The sequence below is a fragment of the Bison bison genome, unplaced genomic scaffold (assembly GCF_000754665.1).
Source record: "Bison bison bison isolate TAMUID 2011002044 unplaced genomic scaffold, Bison_UMD1.0 scf7180017864145, whole genome shotgun sequence".
NCBI classification, from domain to species: Eukaryota; Metazoa; Chordata; class Mammalia; order Artiodactyla; family Bovidae; genus Bison; species Bison bison.
This window is the reverse complement of record NW_011494717.1, coordinates 11,089,480-11,111,385: the sequence shown is the minus strand read 5'-3', so window position 1 is coordinate 11,111,385 and position 21,906 is coordinate 11,089,480. Positions and strand designations below refer to the sequence as shown.

At 38.6% G+C, this 21,906-nt stretch overlaps 1 protein-coding gene across 1 annotated transcript in view; it reads left to right on the top strand.

The window, feature by feature from the left end:
* The window catches only part of ALK (anaplastic lymphoma receptor tyrosine kinase), a gene marked incomplete at its 5' end in the record, with an annotated part of 508,673 nt that overhangs the window by 238,542 nt on the left and 248,225 nt on the right, over window positions 1-21,906 (top strand).

The window sequence follows — 21,906 nt, the reverse complement described above, 5'->3', positions numbered from 1 at the left end:
TATTGTGATGGCAGTTTGCACAGCTTCTCTTCAGGCACTCAGAGTCTTTCAAGCATGAAGCTCCTGGAGATGAATGAGCCTTTATCGGGGCTCAGTGCTGTTTACTCTGTGGGAGCTAGCTGTGCCCTCGGCACAGCTTAAATTTTCAGCCAGAATTCTCAAACCTTTAACTGAGAGGCCAGGGCCAAGTGGAGACTGGCTTCAGGGGTTGCCAGTATCTCCACAGAGCCGGCCGGGATTCGGCCACTCGCTAATGGGAGGGAGTGAGGATGGTGACATCTGCCTCATGTCATCTCGTGCAGCTAACCTGAGATGCCCCGAATGTTCACCAGTGTGAGGGCTTGGAGGAGGGAAGCCCTGCAGAGTAGGGAGGGCATCTGGGATATGCTGGAAGGAAAAGCAGATTCTACCACCTACAAAGTATGTGGCCTTGGGCAGGGCCTTTCACATCTCTGAGCCTATTTCCTCATCAGTCAAATGGGAATGGTGTGAGCTGAGATCACGTGGAGCACGAGGAGACATGCAGAAAGGAAAGCTCTCCTCTTTCATTGTTGCCTTTGGATTCCCCATGGCCCCGTTGTCCTCTGAAATGTGCCTCTTGTCCAGCAAGGAAGGGATTCCTCCAGGACCGGCGGCTCACCTGCCAGCTGCCTGGCTCACTGCTCTCCACTCGCCTCGCTCACTGCTGCTCCAGAAGGCGAGCTGAACCGTTGGAGGGAGGGTTGATGCTGAGACGGGGAGATGGGAGAGGATATCAGATTAGACAGAGGAGCCGAGGCAGCTTCTTCTGCAGGAACTTCAAGGGTCCCCTAAGGTCTCCCTTCAAAGTGACACCAAAGCCTGGACGCTGACAAGTGGCAGGAGTGGCAGACGGGCCTGACTGGCAGAGCACTTTGAGTAGATAATTAGTTCAGGCTTTTGTGCTCCTCTGTCTTTGCCTTTCAACTTGATCTATGAATCACTCCTCCCCACGCCCATCTTTCTCCTCCCGCCCTGACTGACTTTTATTCCTCTAGAAGACCAGCCTAAACTAAACTTCCCCAAATCCAACAGAATAAGAAATGAATTCAGGAGTAAGTTTCTATGCTGCAATGCCATCTTGTGAAAGAGAGCGTATTTCTGAGTTCACAAATTTTTTTTCCCCCAGAGGCAAAATATTCAGGTATTGCTGTCGCAGAGTTGGTTACACAGTGGTAACTGAAATTCTGTACGTGAGGCTTGTGTGGTGCCCACTTCTTGGGCGTTTGGGAAAAGAAACACAGTTCTTCTGAAGAACAGAATGTCATCATTGTTGTCATCAGCATTCCCAGCTACCACTTATGTTTTTTCTTCTTTTTGTTCTTTGAATGTTTTAAATGAAATATGATATACATACACTAAAAACCATATATGAATGCATGAATTATTACAAAATGTGATTATATTTTTTAATGAATAATTACCACACATTTCCCAGCACGTGAGAAGCCTCCCTATGCCTCTTCTAGTCATTACAGATTATTTAGGCTTCTTTCCCTATCGATTAGGTTTTCCTGCTTTTAAAATATATATAATTTTATATGAATGAGCATATGAATAGTAGTAACTGTTTTTTGTCTGTGAGTGATTTCCATTTAGTTGTATGTACTAATTCAATTTTCATTGTGTAATAATATTCCATTTTATCAATGTGTACCAGTTTATCCAGTGAATTAGATTGTACATGTACAGGGCTTTTATTGCACATATGTATACATCTCATTTTGGATATTTACTAGGAGGGTCAAAAGCGTGTGTTCATTTAGCCTTAGAAGATATTGCTAAGCATTTTGCCAAAGTTGTGATACCAATTTACACTCCCTCCAGCAATATATGAGACTTCCAGCTGCTCCATATTCTCAACTTGGTAGGGTCTGGTTTTTGTTTATTTTGCTCTGTTCTCTTTGTCCTTAGCCATTCCGCTGGGTGAAGTAGTATTTCATTGTTGTTTAAATTTGCAATTCTTTGATGCTTTTCATATGCTTATTGAACCTCTGCAAATCTTTTGCTCTTTTTGATGTTCTTATACTGAAGATTTTGTTTTCTTATTTATATTAGGAGTTCCTTCTATATTTTGAACAGAAGTCCTTTTTAAGATGTATGCCTTATGGATATTTCTCATATTTTCTCCCAGTTCGTGACTTGCCTTTCCAATTAGTTAACAATGTCTTCTAATCAGAAGAAGTCTTAAGTTTTTGTGAACTCCCACTTACCAATTTGGAATTATGATTAGTGCTTTTTAGGTCCTGTTGAAGACTTCTTTACCTATGCCAATGTCATGTTTAATATTCTCCTGTGTTATCTTCTAGAAGCTGTGTTGTTTTGCCTTTCATATTTTAGGATTATAATTTATTTAAGTGGATTTTTATGTATGGCATGAAGTAGAGATGCAAACTTGCTTTTTCATAGTCCGTTGATCCAGCACTATTTGTTGAAAAGATTATCTTCTTGTCATTGCATGTCAATGGCATCTTTGTTATAAATGAGGTGATTATAGGTTTGTTCCTGAACTCTATTCTCTTCAGTTGGTAGCTATGTGTCCATCTTTGTGTCAGTACCATTTCATTTTCATTCATGTAGCTTTATAAAATCTGTCTTTATATATGGTATTCTAAGTGCTCCAACTTTGTTCTTCTTCAAGATTGTCTTTGCCATGCTTCTGTTCAGTTCAGTCGCTCAGTTGTGTCCAACTCTTTGCGACTCCATGAACTGCAGCACACCAGGCCTCCCTGTCCATCACCAACTCCTGGAGTTTACTCAAACTCATGTCCAGTGAGTCGGTGGTGCTATCCAACCATCTCATCCTCTGTTGTTCCCTTCTCCTCCTGCCTTCAATCGTTCCCAGCATCAAGATCTTTTCAAATGAGTCAGCTCTTCCCATCAGGTGGCCAAAATATTGGAGTTTCAGCTTCAACTTCAGTCTTTCCAATGAATATTCAACACTAATCTCCTTTAGGATGGACTGGTTGTATCTCCTTGCAGTCCAAGGGACTCTCAAGAGTCTTCTCCAACACCACAGTTCAAAAGCATCAATTCTTCAGTGCTCAGCTTTCTTTATAGTCCAACTCTCACATTCATACCTGACTACTGGAAAAACCATAGCTTTGACTAGACGGACCTTTGCTGGCGAAGTAATGTCTCTGCTTTTTAATATGCTATCTAGGTTGGTCATAACTTTTCTTCCAAGAAGCAAGCATCTTTTAATTTCATGGGTGCAGTCACCATCTGCAGTTGATTTTGGAGCCCCCAAAAATACAGTCTATCTCTGTTTCCATTGTTTCCCCATCTATTTGCCATGAAGTGATGGGACCAGATGCCATGATCTTAGTTTTCTGAATGTTGAGCTTTAAGCTAACTTTTTAACTCTCCTTGCTCACTTTCATCAAGAGGATCTTTAGTTCTTCTTCACTTTCTGCCATAAGGGTGGTGTCATCTGCCTATCTGAGGTTATTGATACTTCTCCCAGCAATCTTGATTCCAGCTTGTGCTTTATCCAGTCCAGCATTTCTCATGATATACTCTGCATATAAGTTAAATAAGCAGGGTGACAATATACAGCCTTGATGTACTCCTTTCCCAATTTGGAACCAGTCTGTTGTTCCATGTCCAGTTCTAACTGTTGCTTCTTGACCTGCATACAGATTTCTCAGGAGGCAGGTCAGGTGGTCTGGTATTCCCATCTCCTGAAGAATTTTCCACAGTTTGTTGTGTTCCACACAGTGAAAGGCTTTGACATAGTCAATAAAGCATAAGATGTTTTTCCGGAACTCTCTCACTTTTTGATGATCCAACAGATTTTGGCAATCTGATCTCTGGTTCCTCTGCCTTTTCTAAATCCAGCTTGAACAGCTGGAAGTTCACAGTTCATGTACTATTGAAGCCTGGCTTGAAGAATTTTGAGCATCACTTTGCTAGTGTGTGAAATGAGTGCAACTGTGCAGTAGTTTGAACATTCTTTGGCATTGCCTTTCTTTGGGATTGGAATGAAAACTGACCTTTTCTAGTCCTGTGGCCACTGCTAAGTTTTCCAAATTTGCTGGCATATTGAGTGCAGCATTTTCACAGCATCATCTTTTAGGATTTGAAATAGCTCAACTGGAATTCCATCACCTCCAGTAGCTTTGTTCGTAGTGATGCTTCCTAATGCCCACTTGACTTCACATTCCAGGATGTCTGGCTCTAGGTGAGTGATCACACCATCATGATTATCTGGGTCATGGAGATCTTTTTTGTATAGTTCTTCTGTGTATTCTTGCCACCTCTTCTTAGTATCTTCTTCTTTTAGGTCCATACCATTTCTGTCCGTTATTGTACCCATGTTTGCATGAAATGTCCCCTTGGTATCTCTAATTTTCTTGAAGCCATCTCTAGTCTTTCCCATTCTATTGTTTTCCTCTATTTCTTTGCATTGATCACTGAGGAAGGCTTTCTTATCTCTCCTTGCTATTCTTTGGAAGTCTGCATTCAGATGCTTATATCTTTCCTTTTCTCCTTTGCCTTTCACTTGTTTTCTTCTCACAGCTATTTGTAAGGCCTCCTCAGATGACCGTTTTGCCTTTTTGCCTTTCTTTTTCTTTGGGATGGTCTTGATCACTGCCTCCTGTACAAGGTCATGAACCTCCATCCATAGTTCTTGCCATGCTTAGCCTTTTATATTTACATATACATTTTAGAATCATCTTAAACACACAAACACACACACACAAACAAAACCTGCTGAGATTTTGATCGAGATTGCATTGAATCTATATATTAACTTGAGGTGAATTGATATGCTTACAATATTGAGTCTTCTAATCCATTTGCATGATAAAGCCTTCCATTTATGTAGGTCTTCCTTAATTTCTCTCAGTAATATTTTGTAGCTTTCCTTGTGTTCTTGCCAATATTTCTTTAGATTTATTCCTTTGTGATCTTTAAATACTTTTGTAAAAGTTGTTTAAAATTTTTATTTTTCTTTTATGACTAGTTTTTTACAATATAATTTTTATTGTGTATTGATGGTCTTTGGATACAGATCCAAAGTGAAGTGAAAGTGAAAGTGAAGTTGTGTCCAACTCTTTGCGACCCCATAGACTGTAGCCTACCAGGCTCCTCTGTCCATGGGATTTTTCCAGGCAATAGTACTGGAGTGGATTGTAATTTCCTTCTCCAGGGGATCTTCCCAACCCAGGGCTCGAACCTGGGTCTCCCACACGGTAGACAGACGCTTTACCGTCTGAGCCACCAGGGAAGTCCACAGATCCAAAGACCATGCTAAATTTACATATTGATTCTAAAAGCTGATAGATCATTTTGGATTTTCTATCCTGTTATCTGTCAAAGTTGACAGTTTTATCTTTCTTTTCTAGTTATTTTTTTCTTTTCCTTGCTTTATTATATTGGCTAAAGGAGCCAATAAAATATATATTTGAAGTGGTGATAATGAGTATCGTTTCATTCCTTAGGTCAGAGGAAAGATTTTAGTATCTCATCATTAGATATCACATTAGCTGTAGAGTTTTCACAAATGTCTTACATCAGATTGAGGAAGATTCCTTCTGTTCTAGTTCCTATGGTTGCATCACAAAACTTATTGGCAAAAAAATGACCATTTATTATGCTTGTAGATTCTGAGAATCAAGAATTTAGACAGAGAGCAGTAAGGAAGGCTTATCTCTGCTTCACAATGTGCTGGAGTTGGAAGACTTGAAGCTGAGTGGGTGGAATCATTAGGAAGAGTGTTCCCTCACATCTGATGTTCGATGCTAGCTCTTGGCTGGGGGCCTCTTTACTTGGGTTTTCTCCATGCAGTCTCTCCATACAGGCTAATTTGAACTTTCTTATAGCACGGTGAAGAGTTTCCGATAGCAAGTGTCCTGCAAGAGGTCAGAGTGGAAACTGTACTGCCTTTTATAGTCTAGCCTCAAAAGTCACACAGCAACATTTCTACTGTATTGTATTTAACAAGATAGTCATAGAGTCCTGCAAGTTCTGGAACAGCATGGAGAGATGCAATATGGCTGTGGCCATTAAAGTACAGTCTGCCAGACTTTTAAATCTAATGTGCTAAGGGTTTTAATCATGATTGGGTGATGAACTGTATCAAATTCTTTTTCTGATACTATCAAGTCATTTATAGAATGTTTATTGTTTTTTCTATTAAAAAAGTAGTGAATTACACTGATTGAATTTTGAGAATTAAACTAATCTTATATCTTAGAATAAGCTCAATTTGTTGTGATGGATTATATACTTTATATGTAACTCATATTGTTTTGCTAATATTTTATTTAGAATTTTACATCTATGTTCATGAGAGAGAATGGTCTATACTTTTTACTTCATGTAAGCCTTCAAAGCTTCTGTTTTCAAACTTATGCTAACCTTATAAAACAAAATTGGAAGTCTCCCTTAATATTTTTATTGCTGCTGACTTCATATGAAATTGGTTTTACCACATATTTAAATATCTGCAAGAATTCACTGGTAAAGCCATCTTGGCCTAGAATGACCTTTGTGGGAAGGTACTTAATTATGTATCATATTGTTGTTGTTGTTCAGTGGCTAAGTCATGTTAGACTCTTTGGACTATAGACTCTTAGGACTATGCAGCTTAGACTTAGACTCTTTGGACTATTCAGGCTCTTGGACTATAGCTCTCTGTCCATGGAGTTTTTCTAGGCAACAATACTGGAGTGAGTTGCCATTTCCTTCTCCAGGGGATCTTCCTGGACCAGGAATAGAACCCATTTCTCCTGCATTGGCAGGCAGATTCTTTACCATTGAGTTACTTGGGAAGCCCAATTATCATTTTACTGTGCTGTTAATTGTTACCCTGGAGATCACTAGGGTATATCTTAAATTAGTATGCTTACCATTCCCAAACAAGGCAAAGACCTTAGATTATTTAAATTCCATTTACTCCAGCACTATCTTTTGTCCTTTTTTGTTATATATTTTATTGCTACACATATTTAAAATCTCTCAAGACACTATTACTGTGTCAAAATGACAATATATATATTTTTGTCTTTCCAATGCTCTTGAGCTCCTTATGTTATTCAGCTTCTATCTGGGACCATTTTTGTATTGCCTCAAGAGCTCTTCTTAATATTTCTCTTAGTGAAGATCTGCTTGGAAATAACTGTTAAGCTATTTTGACTGAAAATGTCTTTATTTTACCTTTATCTTTGAAGACAGCAATCACTGGGTAAATAATTCTTGGCTGGCAGTTATTTCCTTTCTGTGCTTAATGTGTATCACTCAGTTCTCTTCTGGCCTTCATTGCTTCTGTTGAAAAGTCAATTTTCAGCTTTATTGATGCTTCCTTAGAGGTAATAATTTTACCCGTCATGCTATTTTGAAGATTGTCTTTTTGTCTTTGATTTTAAATAGCTTTATTATGATATGAATAAATTTGTTTTACATTTATTCTGTTTGGGGCTTATAAAGAAACATGTGTTTGTCCATTTTTAAAAGAAAATCTTTTCCTTCAGATATTGCCTCTGTCTTTTCCTCTTTCTCCTCTCTTTCTGGGACATCAAATTCATATATCTTGCACCTTTCATTGTGTCCCATATGTCTCTTTGACTCTCGCATTTTTCATCCTTTTTTTTCCTCCCTGTGATTCAATATAGTTATTTTCTACTGAACTCTCTTCTAGTTTACTAATTCTCTCTTCTGCTGTGTCCAATGAACTGTTAAGTCCATCTATTGAATTACTGATTTCAGACGTTATATTTTTCACTTCTAGAATTTCCACTTGATTCTTATTCCGTAGATTCATGTTCACTGATGAAATACTTTATATTTCATTGATTTTCTTAACTATATTCTTCAGAAAATCATTTTTAAGTATGTATTTGATTACTCCAGTACCAGGCTTCAAGGTCTGTTTTTCTGTTTGTTTTTTATCTGGGCTTTGGGTCTTTTGGCTCTGTTTCCTGTCATTTGTGGTAATATTTTATGAAATGCCAGAAGTTCTGGATGATACTGTTCTTCAGAGAAGTTTTATTTTCTTTGACAGGCAGATTCATATTGATCTAATCAGGAGTAGATGATTCAGGGCTGTGGGGTCTCCATAAAGGCTTGGTAGAATTGGTAGAAACCAGCAACTTATTGAAAAACAGAAATAAGGGTGGCTGGAACAAAGAGGGTGATTAGGATTAGCAAGATAGGAGGAGAAGTCAAACACCCTAAGTTGAGAACCTCAGTAACAAAGAGGATGATGCCATTAAGAGAGCTGCAAGGAAGATCAAAATTGGGAAAGAACAGGGATGGATTTGATTGTTGAGCTGGAGCATGCCTATGAAACAATGTTGGGGCTGAATAGATAGTGATTTTAACTATGTGAAGAGAACTGCCTTGAAATACAAGTCAAAACTTAAAGTGAGAGAGATCTTATTAAAATACTTAGGCTAAATGCAAAAGAAACAAAAGAGACCATAGCAAAAATCAACAAAGCCAAAAGCTGGTTCTTTGAGAAGGTAAATAAAATTGACAAACCATTAGCCAGACTCATCAAGAAACAAAGGGAGAAAAATCAAATCAATAAAATTAGAAATGAAAATGGACAGATCACAACAGACAACACAGAAATGCAAAGGATCATAAGAAACTACTATCAGCAATTATATGCCAATAAAATGGACAATGTGGAAGAAATGGGCAAATTCTTAGAAAAGTACAACTTTCCAAAACTGGACCAGGAAGAAATAGAAAATCTTAACAGACCCATCACAAGCACGGAAATTGAAACTGTAATCAGAAATCTTCCAGCAAACAAAAGCCCAGGTCCAGACGGCTTCACAGCTGAATTCTACCAAAAATTTAGAGAAGAGCTAACACCTATCCTGCTCAAACTCTTCCAGAAAATTGCAGAGGAAGGTAAACTTCCAAACTCATTCTATGAGGCCACCATCACCCTAATACCAAAACCTGACAAAGATGCCACAAAAAAAGAAAACTACAGATCAATATCACTGATGAAAATAGATGCAAAAATCCTTAACAAAATTCTAGCAATCAGAATCCAAAAACACATTAAAAAGATCATACACCATGACCAAGTGGGCTTTATCCCAGGGATGTAAGATTCTTCAATATCCACAAGTCAATCAATGTAATATACCACATTAACAAATTGAAAAATAAAAACCATATGATTATCTGAATAGATGCAGAGAAAGCCTTTGACAAAATTCAACATCCATTTATGATAAAAACTCTCCAGAAAGCAGGAATAGAAGGAACGTACCTCAACATAATAAAAACTATGTATAACAAACCCACAGCAAACATTATCCTCAATGGTGAAAAATTGAAAGCATTTCCCCTAAAGTCAGGAACATGATAAGGGTGCCCACTTTCACCATTACTATTCAACATAGTTTTGGCCACAGCAATCAGAGCAGAAAAAGAAATAAAAGGAATCCAAATTGGAAAAGAAGAAGTAAAACTCTCACTGTTTGCAGATAACATAATCCTCTACATAGAAAACCCTAAAGACTCCACCAGCAAATTACTAGAACTAATCAATGAATATAGTAAAGTTGCAGGATATAAAATCAACACACAGAAATCCCTTGCATTCCTATACACTAATAATGAGAAAATAGAAAGAGAAATTAAAGAAACAATTCCATTCACCATTGCAACGAAAAGAATAAAATACTTAGGAATATAGCGTACATCATGAGAAACGCTGGACTGGAAGAAGCACAAGCTGGAATCAAGATTGCCGGGAGAAATATCAATAACCTCAGATATGCAGATGACACCACCCTTATGGCAGAAAGTGAAGAGGAACTAAAAAGCCTCTTGATGAAAGTGAAAGTGGAGGGTGAAAAAGTTGGCTTAAAGCTCAACATTCAGAAAATGAAGATCATAGCATCCGGTCCTATCACTTCATGGGAAATAGATGGGGAAACAGTGGAAACAGTGTCAGACTTTATTTTGGGGAGGGCTCCAAAATCACTGCAGATGGTGACTGCAGCCATGAAATTAAAAGATGCTTACTCCTTGGAAGGAAAGTTATGACCAACCTAGATAGCATATTCAAAAGCAGAGACATTACTTTGCCAACAAAGTTTCGTCTAGTCATGGCTATGGTTTTTCCTGTGGTCATGTATGGATGTGAGAGTTGGACTGTGAAGAAGGCTGAGCACCGAAGAATTGATGCTTTTGAACTGTGGTGTTGGAGAAGACTCTTGAGAGTCCCTTGGACTGCAAGGAGATCCAACCAGTCCATTCTGAAGGAGATCAGCCCTGGGATTTTGGAAGGAATGATGCTAAAGCTGAAACTCCAGTACTTTGGCCACCTCATGTGAAGAGTTGACTCATTGGAAAAGACTCTGATGCTGGGAAAGATTGAAGGCAGGAGAAGAAGGGGACGACAGAGGATGAGATGGCTGGATGGCACCACTGACTCAATGGACGTGAGTCTGGGTGAACTCTGGGAGTTGGTGATGGACAGGGAGGCCTGGCATGCTGTGATTCATGGGGTCGCAAAGAGTCGGACACGACTGAGCAACTGAACTGAACTGAAAGAAACTAAAGACCTATATATAGAAAACTATAAAACACTGGTGAAAGAAATCAAAGAGGACACTAATAGATGGAGAAATATACCATGTTCATGGATTGGAAGAATCAATATAGCGAAAATGAGTATAATACCCAAAGCAATTTATAGATTCAATGCAATCCCTATCAAGTTACCAATGGTATTCTTCACAGAGCTAGAACAAATAATTTCACAATTTATATGGAAATACAAAAAACCTCGAATAGCCAAAGCAATCTTGAGAAAGAAGAATGGAACTGGAGGAATCAACCTGCCTGACTTCAGGCTCTACTACAAAGCCACAGTCATCAAGACAGTATGGTATGGCACAAAGACAGAAATATAGATCAATGGAACAAGATAGAAAGCCCAGAGATAAATCCACACACCTATGGACACCTTATCTTTGACAAAGGAGGCAAGAGTATACAATGGAGAAAAGACAATGCCTTTAACAAGTGGTGCTAGGAAAACTGGTCAACCACTTGTAAAAGAATGAAACTAGAACACTTTCTAACACCATACACAAAAATAAACTCAAAATGGATTAAAGATCTAAACAGAAAACCAGAAACTACAAAACTCCTAGAGGAGAACATAGGCAAAACACTCTCCAACATACATCACAGCAGGATCCTCTATGACCCACCTCCCAAAATATTGGAAATAAAAGTAAAAATAAACAAATGGGACCTAATTAAACTTAAAAGCTTCCGCACAACAAAGGAAACTATAAGCAAGGTGAAAAGACAGCCTTCAGGATGGGAGAAAATAATAGCAAATGAAGCAACTGACAAACAACTAATCTCAAAAATATACAAGCAACTCCTGCAGCTCAATTCCAGAAAAATAAATGACCCAATCAAAAAATGGACCAAAGAACTCAATAGACATTTCTCCAAAGAAGACATACAGATGGCTAACAAACACATGAAAAGATGCTCAACATCACTCATTATCAGAGAAATGCAAATCAAAACCACTATGAAGTACCATTTCACGCCAGTCAGAATGGCTGCTATCCAAAAGTCTACAAGCAATAAATGCTGGAGAGGGTGTGGAGAAAAGGGAACCCTCTTACACTGTTGGTGGGAATGCAAACTAGTACAGCCACTATGGAGAACAGTGTGGAGATTCCTTAAAAAACTGGAAATAGAACTGCCATACAACCCATCAATCCCACTGCTGGGCATACACACTGAGGAAACCAGAATTGAAAGAGACACATGTACCCCAATGTTCATCACAGCACTGTTTATAATAGCCAAGATATGGAAGCAACCTAGATGTCCATCAGCAGAGGAATGGATAAGAAAGCTGTGGTACATATACACAATGGAATATTACTCAGCCATTAAAAAGAAAACATTTGAATCAGTTGTAATGAGGTGAATGAAACTGGAGCCTATTATACAGAGTGAAGTAAGCCAGAAAGAAAAACACCAATACAGTATACTAACATATATATAAGGAATTTAGAAAGATGGTAACAATAACCCTCTATACGAGACAGCAAAAGAGACACTGATGTATAGAACAGTCCTTTGGACTCTGTGGGAGAGGCAGAGGGTGGGATGATTTGGGAGAATGGCATTGAAACATGTATAATATCATATATGAAACGAGTCACCAGTCCAGGTTCGATGCACGATACTGGATGCTTGGGGCTGGTGCACTGGGACGACCCAGAGGGATAGTATGGGGAGGGAGGAGGGTTCAGGATGGGGAGCACGGATATACCTATGGCGGATTCATGTTGATATATGGCAAAACCAATACAATATTGTAAAGTTAAAAAATAAAATAAAATATAAAAAAAAAATACTTAGGCTAATAAAAGCTGTAATATCCAAAGGGCTTCCATTGTGGCTCAGCTGGTAAAGACCACCTGCTACTTCCTTACTTGATATTCTTGTTGTCATCACTGGCTCTTCTCAGTTCAGGCTCTTCTCAGTCCCTGTCAAATCAAAGGTTCTGGATATTGAGAAGTCACTTTAGCACAAGATAATGGCCAGTGATCACCAATTTGGATAACTCCACAGATGTGGATAGATTGAACATTTTAACCTTTCATTAGCTTGTTGACAGGATACTTCCTCCTTCATTCAGAGTGTCAATGAGAATAGCTTCTTTTGGAAAGCTTCTTAGCACCATATTTATCTCCTCAGTCTTTGCTAGGGCTGGTTACTTCCAAGACACATCTGTCTGTGCCATGAATAGTGAAGCAATTATTGCAGTTTGTTTTGTGCCAAACCACTGTGAACCAGTACTTTTCATCTATAAGGATAAAAGGGAGAAATGTATGCTCAGGAACTAAAATTGCACTTATTCCTCCAGTGAGTTGGCATTCTTCTTGTCTGTATCACCATGGCTCCTCAGTTTCACCACAAAATATATTAACCCACCAACTGTTCAGCACTGGCCCAAATTAGCAGGTCTCAAACATTTTGTCCCAGGATCACTTGAGAATGATATAAAATTATATCATAGAGTAACATAAAAATTAATGTTTGTGTGGGTTAAGTAGGTTGACTTTATCGCATTATTATTAAACTCAGAAATTTAAAAAATTTTATCTACTAGTTCATTTGCAAATAATAATAAATCCATTACAAGTAAACATAACATAGTTTAAGGAAAAGTAACCATTTTTACCAAAACCAAAACAAATGTATTGAGAAGGGTGGCATTGTTTTACATTATTTTGCAAATCTTTTTAAAGTCTGGTTTAATAGAAGTCATGTAGTTTCTGGAAAACTTGACTACATAGTCATGAAAGAATGAGAGTGAAAAAGGCAAATAACATCTAAACATGATTATGAAAATAGTTTTACCCTATGGATCCCCTGAAAGACACTCAGGAACCCCCAGGGATCTCTGAACCACTATTGAAGAAGCGCTTGTCTAGCTGATTAGTTTTACTCCAGACTGAGTGAGAGGATTCCAAGTTCTTGTCTTCAGTCAGGATCTTCTTTTTAAATGATCCTCTCCATTTTAAAAATCAGAATTAAGAGTGTGTTTCAACTCTTTAAAGCAACAGAAATTAAAGGTAAACTAATTTAAGTGAAAAATAAAGATTAATTGGGTCATGTAACTGGAAAGTCTAAAATACTAAAACTAGGCTTCAGCTGAAGCTGAAACTCCAATCCTTTGGCCACCTGCTGCAAAGAACTAACTCATTTAAAAAGACCCTGATGCTGGGAAAGATTGAAGGTGGGAGAAGAAGAGGACGACAGAGAATGAGATGGTTGGATGGCATCACCGACTCAATGGCCATGAGTTTAAGTAAACTCCAGGAGTTGGTGATGGACAGAGAGGCCTGGTGTGCTGCAGTCCATGGGGTCACAAAGACTCGGACACGACTGAGCGACTGAACTGAACTGAAGCTTCAGATTCCACCCTGTCAAGTAGCTCAAGAATTCCCTAGAATGTGTTTAGAGGTCTTGTTCACTGTTACCCACTCAAGGCCAGGAGCAGTGCTAAACACATAATAAGTACATAGTAAACACATAATAATGTATGTTTGCTGATTAATTAAACAATAGATTAAATATTGTTAGCAGAACTCTGTTTCCATTCCTCAACTCTACTTGCCTCTTATTTCTTTCCCTTATCTCTAAGACTCCCTAGAAGCTCTGGTCACACATGGTTCTCAGTGCTCAGAATCTTAGAGAAGAAGTCATCCTTTCCTTCACATTGCATCCATATCCCCAAGAAAGAAAGATTATTGATCCTTCTTGGGCCATGAACCCAAACTGAATCAATTATTGTATGTGAGGGGAATGGGTATTACCAGCTTAGAAAGGGAGGGGCTGGATTATTAGCAGCTCCACCAGAATCAAATCAAGTGAATATGTGGTAATTCCTAAAAAGAAAGAGCACTGAGCATACATCACACAAAATTACAGATGTCTACTAAAGATACTGTAATAACCTATCAACAAATGGCTTATCTAATCACATAACTCAAATTATCAGGTGTACAATATGTGGTCTGGTCACTCAGTGATCCAGAAAACTGTATGCCAGCCAAGTTAACCACTGGGTGATTGATTTATGATTATTCAATTTAGTTTTAGTCCCTGAGCTTCAGAACAAACTATTTGACTTTTTTCTATCTCACATCATCTAATCTAAAATTTGATGTGAGAGCATTGCTGTCAGGTGTCACCTGCTTTATAAACCATCAGTGATTGCTTGTTACCTTTCAGAAAGGATCTCAAACTCTTTAGGCTAAGTTCTTTCATCCAACACAGTGGTTCCATGTTTCTTGGCCATTTCAAAATTGAGGAACCCTTTTAGTGACTCCCATATTGTAGAAGTAATTGTTTTAGTCATAAACATTAACTGATTAAAATATAATGACAGCAAGTCATCAATTTAGTAATATTTTAAAATAAATTTTTACTATTAGAACATCAGCATATATTTGAATATTATTATACATAGTTGATGTGAATATTTGTTATATTCCCTTAAAGAGTGCTGGATTTCATTCTGGCATGCAGTTAAGTAACTTTCAGATCAATTTGATCCTTTCAGGGATTTCTTTTAAGTTTTGCTCTGTCAGATTCAGAGCAGCCTTTATTCTGAGGCTTGTTGTTCAGTTGCTAAGTCGTGTCTGACTCTTTGCAACCCCATAAACTGCAGCATGCTAGGCTTCCTTGTCCTTCACTGTCTCCCTGAGTTTGCTCAAACTCATGTCCATCGAGTCAATGGTGCCATCCAGCCATCTCATCCTTTGTCACCCTATTCTCCTCCTGCTATCAGTCTTTCCCATTCTGAGGTTAATTTAACTCTGTTACTACTAAAGTGCAATTTTTCTGTGTACCTTACTGAAGTACACAGTACTTTACTGAATGGTATTACTAGATCTGTCCACTCTGGCTGGTTGGAACACAGACTGTATTCACAGTCTTGCCTCCAGAAATTGTTTAGCCTCTTTATTCTTGGTTCTTTTCTTGTCCTGCAATGGTTTTCTTACATGCATGCATGAATTCAAATTCAACCAAAGGGATTTCCTCTGTTCGTGTTCTCTCGCTTCCTTTCTCTCTATTTCTCTCGAGCTTCCTCTTTGGTGTGTTGCCTGAAAACCATAGCTTCTTTGGCACCCCCAAACTCCCATTTTGGTCTCAAGTCAGCTCGTTCTGTTTAGGTTTGCTTGCTCTGAATTGCAACCTAGAAGCGGCTTCCAGGAAACAACCTGGGGAAATTATAAGGCTCATCTCATTTCTTTTCCTTCTCTCCTGTACCACGGTCTTGTGATGTCTGCTGTTCAATACCTGAAACCCATCACTTTGTATGGATTTCTGGTTTTCTATTTGTTTATGACAGGAGGCCAATCCCTGTAGCAGTTAATACACATAGGCAGAAGTGGAAGTCTTGTGAGGAGCTTTGAATAAACCAAAGCAATAGCAGACTTTTACATTTAAAACATTTTTTCAGCATTGAAAATCCCACAACCTGCCATTGTGGATCTCCAAACAACAATCATTATTTTTCATGGTATTTCAAGTGAATCTTTGGAATACATCTGCTTGCTGCAGGAGTCAATCCAAAATAAGGGAGCACATAAGTACTAATTTCCTTGGATATTTCAACCTTATAAGAGAAGTGAGCACTTAAATTATCCTGTAAAACTCCATCTAAAGTCTCAAAGAAGCAAATACAATTATCACTCATTGCATGTTTTTGGTTTATTGTTGATCGCATGTTAGTTTTAGGTCATATTTATGGTGTAGATTTTTATGTTCATATTATATGACTACTTTGATTACACAGTAAGCCCAAATGTGCTATAATGTGTTCAATATATTTATTCCCATTTTATAGGAGTTGGAACATCATTTTATTATTTCAAATGATGTTACATTTTGCTCTTGAGCCTTGTTATTGGCTATATTTATAATTAATTGGATTCTACGTCTTTGGTTAGGAGCACAACCCTTTTTATGACATAATTCCTATGGGAAAAATAAGAATCATTTTATAATTATTTGCTTTATAACACTGTTTTCAGAGACATATTGTAGCAAAAGTAGCCTTTGCTTTAAACAGCTTTAGTTTAACTCTTGCATTGCTCCTCAACATGGTATGCATGTATGTCTTATCTCCTCAACTAGGTAACAGTGTGCTAAAATCAAAAATCAAGTATTGTACTCTTTATAATGCCTTATGTATCAGAGGAAAACTGCATGGCATAATGCTATTTTATTTTAAACTATATATTTAATCAACAGAACACTTTCTTTAAATTATGTTTTATGTGAAAGTCTAATTTATAAAATGGGTCAATAAGAATTATTCTAGTTGACGTGGGATAGGGAGCTCAGACCCCCAATTACTGGCTTCCTTCCACTTCTCTTGCGTGGGAGTCACTGGAGCCCCTTCATTGTACAGAGAGGCTCCAGGGTAGACAGTTTAGGATTTGGAGTTCGTCCATCTGAGTTTCAAGTCAAGGACTCATTATTTATTTGTTCAGAGATTTTAAACAAGTAACTTAACCTTCTCTTTGGCTATTCTATATAAAATAGGATTTTAATAATTATAACATCTCTGGATCAGTTAGGGATGATTTTGGCTAAAGGTGACAGAGAAAATCTAATTTAGATTGCCCCACCCCCCAAAAAAAACCCCAAAGATTTTTCTTTTTTGTAATTAAAAACAAGTTCAGATGTATATAGTTGCTGTGGTTCCCCACCCCCGCCCGCCACAATTTAAGTGATGTTGTCGGAGGTCTTTTTCTCTTTCTGCTCCATCGTATTTAGCATTTTGGCTTTTATCCTTGTGCTTGTTGCATTATAGTCACGAGATAGCTATTCATTTATGAGTTTCAGAAAAGAAGAAGGGGCAGGCATTCACCTCAGGAGGCTGTTTTTTAGTTCAAAAAGGGAGATTCTCCCCAATACAGTTCTTTTTATAGCTCAGTAGCCCCAACATGCCCATTCTTTGCCAATCAGTTTCCTAAAGTAATTTGTTTGGACCTGTCAAAAAGTTTTCCCCGGGTAGGATAGAGGACCCATGTTTCCAGGTTTCATGGGATCTCCAGCCCGACCGATGAATGCAGAGGATAAATTACTACAAAATCCTTGACAGAAATACTGAAAAGGTCCATGCAACATAGCAACATACCATGTCTGAAGCTAAGTATCTGGGTATGATTGAGCAAATCCTTTCCCGGTTGATTTTTAAAATAAATTAATCAAGTCCAAATTAATCAAACTGGCAGAGGAGAAGAAGAGAGCTCACTGGTGTCTGCCACATGTGCTCCCATACCTATATGATGGAGTTTAGATGGCTACTGTGAGCTTCAAACGAGGGTGTATGTGGAAATTATTTTCCAACTGTAAAAGCACCATCCAAATGAGATTCTCCATTATGTTAACTTCTTGGTGAATGTTTGAGAAGTGAATGAAGGGGGAAATTTCGGTAACGAATAAGAATGTCTTTGCAAGTCCTGAATCAATGATTATTCCCCTGATGCCTATATTAGAAGGCATCAGAAAGATTAAGTAAAAATATAACTTCAGAGTACTTAAACTTTAGATGGGTCCCAGAAACCTGTATTTTAATACATTTCTCAAGTAATCCGTATGCCCCTTAAAATGGAGGCTCATGGGCCCACGTGACAAGTACAACAGTGAGGCATAACCAGGTTTTCTTGAGTAGATATGCACATGCTGTGGGTGTTTTGAAGCCCAAGAAAGGGGAACACCAAACAGAGGACTAGACTGCTGAATAGCAACCACACCATCTCTTAAACCCCAAACACAGTGTAAGCACTCAATAATGTTGGCAACTTTTATTATTATTGACAATTTTCTCCAGCACCAGGAAACCTAGATCTTAATGAAAACCTCAGCCATGGTTCAGTTGCTTAGTCACCGTCTGTGAAATGAAGTCACTATTGCCCAAGCCTGCTAGCGGCAGACACCATTGAAGTCTCCTAATTCAATCCACAGGGAACAGTAGGAAGTTTCCAATGCCTTCCATAAGTCAATAAGAAATCTTGAGCCTCAGGATTGTTTTGAAGGTATTGCAAGACTTATGTAGTATCTTTTGAGTCCCTCAAAAGAAAGACAGCCTAAAACAAATTCAAGCCATAATGATTAGTGCCATCTCCTTAGCTCAGAGTGTTGGGAAGGACAGGTGATAAATTATTACAAAATCTTTGACAGAAATGCTTAAAAGGTTTACATAACATAACATCATAGCATGTCTGAAGCTAAATATCTGGGTATGATTGAGCAGATCCTTTCCATTTATTTTAAAACAAATTAATCAAGTTTATAGGTGATCGTTTTAGGCTGTATGTCCCAAGTTGCATAACTGGATCTGAAAAATATTTGTTTATATGTGTGTGTATATACACACGTGCACACATATATATGCAGACATGTATACACATACATACATATATATTTAAATGTGCATCTCTATATATACATATATATAATACATGTACATTTATACACACATGGTAAAAATACTGTGGGGGTCACATGGTGACCATGGTTATTGGTTTAAAAAAGCAGGTTCCAAATGTTCATATGTTATTCTTTGAGCCTTTTTCCTACAAGCTTAACATACCTCTGGAGCTTGCACGAAGGATATTTGTAAGCATGGCATATGAGAACTTCCTAAACTTTCTATTAATAACATGACAATGGTACCTTCAAGGTGCTGAAAAGTTAGGAAGGAGCAGGAGGAGAAGAGGATGGAAATAAGGAGGATCTTTACCTTGAACGAGTCACCTAACCTCTCTCAACTCCCATTTTTGCACTCATAGGATGAGAATGATAATACTGACAACATAGGGCTCGTATGGGGATTGAACTGAATAATGAATATAAAGCACCTAGGATAGTCACCAGTACATAGTGAGCCCTTGGTAAACCACTGTTAGTTTTACTTTTACTATCCTCTATAGGGCGATAGGTTTGAGGAAGTGATTTGAGCCTAAGCGCCCTGATTCATAGTGTTCAAAGGCACCACCTGAGAAAAAAAGGGGCAGTCCCAGCCTGGCCTGGCCTGTTGGAAGAGTTCTCCATGAAACCCACAGGCTGCAACCTGTTCTCCAACATGGAGGCCACAGACGCAACCAAAGTTGGATTTGGAAGGAGCCTTGGGAAAGTACTCTTTGGCATCGTCCTTTAGAGGTCCAGGTTGGGCCAGGCGCAGAACCCCTCGCCACTCCTGCCTCCAGCAGGGACTGGCCTTCACTGTACTTCTTCATCCTGTTTCTGAAGGTCACCTGAGCATAAATGGACAGGTGTGGTGACTCCCCACCCAGAAACACCATACCGCAGGGTGGATGAGAGTCTGGTTCCCACATCCGAATCAAGCTGGTGCTGTTTGTTGGCCTGCTGAACTAGGTAGGTAAAAATGCTTTGAAACCTAGAAAGACATTTCTCCCTTCCTGTTTTCAACTCAAAAGAGATTTGCAATGGTCCCTCTGGTGCATCTTTCTGCATTCGGTTTGCTTTAAGGAATAAATTATTCTTAAGGCATAAAATGGAAGGAAGCAGTCTCCAGACTGACCTATAATTAATGTCTTCCTTCTTTGAGTATGATCATCTTTGTGCAGAAATGTTATTGTATGCCATCTCCATTGTGTGGCCACTTTTCAGTTATAATCTTCTAAGAACGCAAAGAGAGGCTCCCTGTAAATTAAATATGCTTGTGGAGAAGGAAATCCCTGTATGTGGAACAACTACAATGTGACAGGCATTGTTCTAGATATTTTGCATATGATATCTATTTAAATCTTTAAAATAACCCAGCAAGTTAGTGGTAATATTCCCATTTTTTTCCTATGGTAAACTATACAAAAAATTAACCATTTTAAGTGTGAAGTTCAGTGGCATTCACATTGTTGCACAACCATCACCACCATTCATCTCCAGAACTTTTTTCATCTTCCCAAACTGAAACACTGTACCCATTAAACACAAACTCCTCATCCCCTTCTCTTCCCAGCCCCTGGCAACTACCATGCTATTTTCTGTCTCTAAATTTGACTATTCTAGGTACCCCATGTGAATGGGGGACAGCATTTGTTCTTTTGTGTCTGACTTATTTCACTTAGTATAATATCTTCAGTGTTCATGTATGTTGTAGTATATGTCAGAATTTCCTTCCTTTTTAAGGTTGAAAATATTTCACTCTATGTACATACCACATTTTGTTTACCCATTCATCTGTTGAAAGGCACTTGGGTTGTTTCCACTTGTAGATTATTGTGAAAAGGTTTCTATGAACAATGGTGTACAAGATCTGTGTCCCTGCTTTCAGTTCTCTTGGGTTTTTATTTAGGAGTAGAATTGCCAGGTAATATGGTAATTCCATATTTCACTTTTTGAGGAACTGCCAAACCGTTTCCACAGTGGCTACATTATTTTATATTCCTACCAAGACATGAGGATTCCAATTTCTCTGTATTCTCACCAACACGTGTTATTTTCTGGTTGTTATTGTTGTGTGATCATAGCCATCCTAATGGACATGAAGTGACATTACCATTGTATAGGTGAGGAAGCTGAAGGTCAGAAATCTGGGGTGTCTTATTCAACATCAAACTGTTAGTAAGCAAAAGGGGCTCGGTTCTAGTCTAGAGCTCTTAGGCATCAAACTTTTTGCTGTATTCCTTGCACAAGCACCATGCTAGGAACTGAGGGCCCTTAGGAGAACCATAGAGAACAGAGTCCCACTTAAAAGAAGAGCTTGGTTGAGTCTGTTTTTATTTCCAATAGCCATCCAAGGATGGGCAGACTGTTTCCTGGTGTAATTGCCAGGTCAAGAGCACAACTCGGAATTTCAGTTTCCATAGTTATAAATAGAGGCTTTTGAATTTTCATTTCTCTTACTTCTCTTGGTCAGTCAAGTGGCTTTTGACCTTGTTCCAAACAAGGTTCCTGCTGAGGACATCATGCATGTTCCTTTCTGCAGCCAATTCAATCGTTCTGATTGTGGAGCTAACGCACAGTTCTTATTTGAAAATTCAGAGTGAGAGAGACAAAGACTATGAAACAGAAGCAGTAGGGAAAGAAAAAGATAGCATATTCTGAGATTGGTATAATTAGCATGGCACAGCATTTCAGCCACTTGAACAACTTCTGTGTCTGTCCCTGGCATACAGGATGATGGGAGTCTCCAATTGCAGACCAGACACAAGGCTCCCGCCTTGCAGCTTTCCTGGGGTAGGAGAGGCTTCCATATCTTTGTCATCTGACAGAAGGCACAGCCAAAGCTTGGACAGAGCAAATGCCTTTGTCTGAGATCCCACTGCTAACAATATGAAAGGCTAGAAAGGCCTCCAGTTTGCTGGCAGTTTCTCTGGGCTT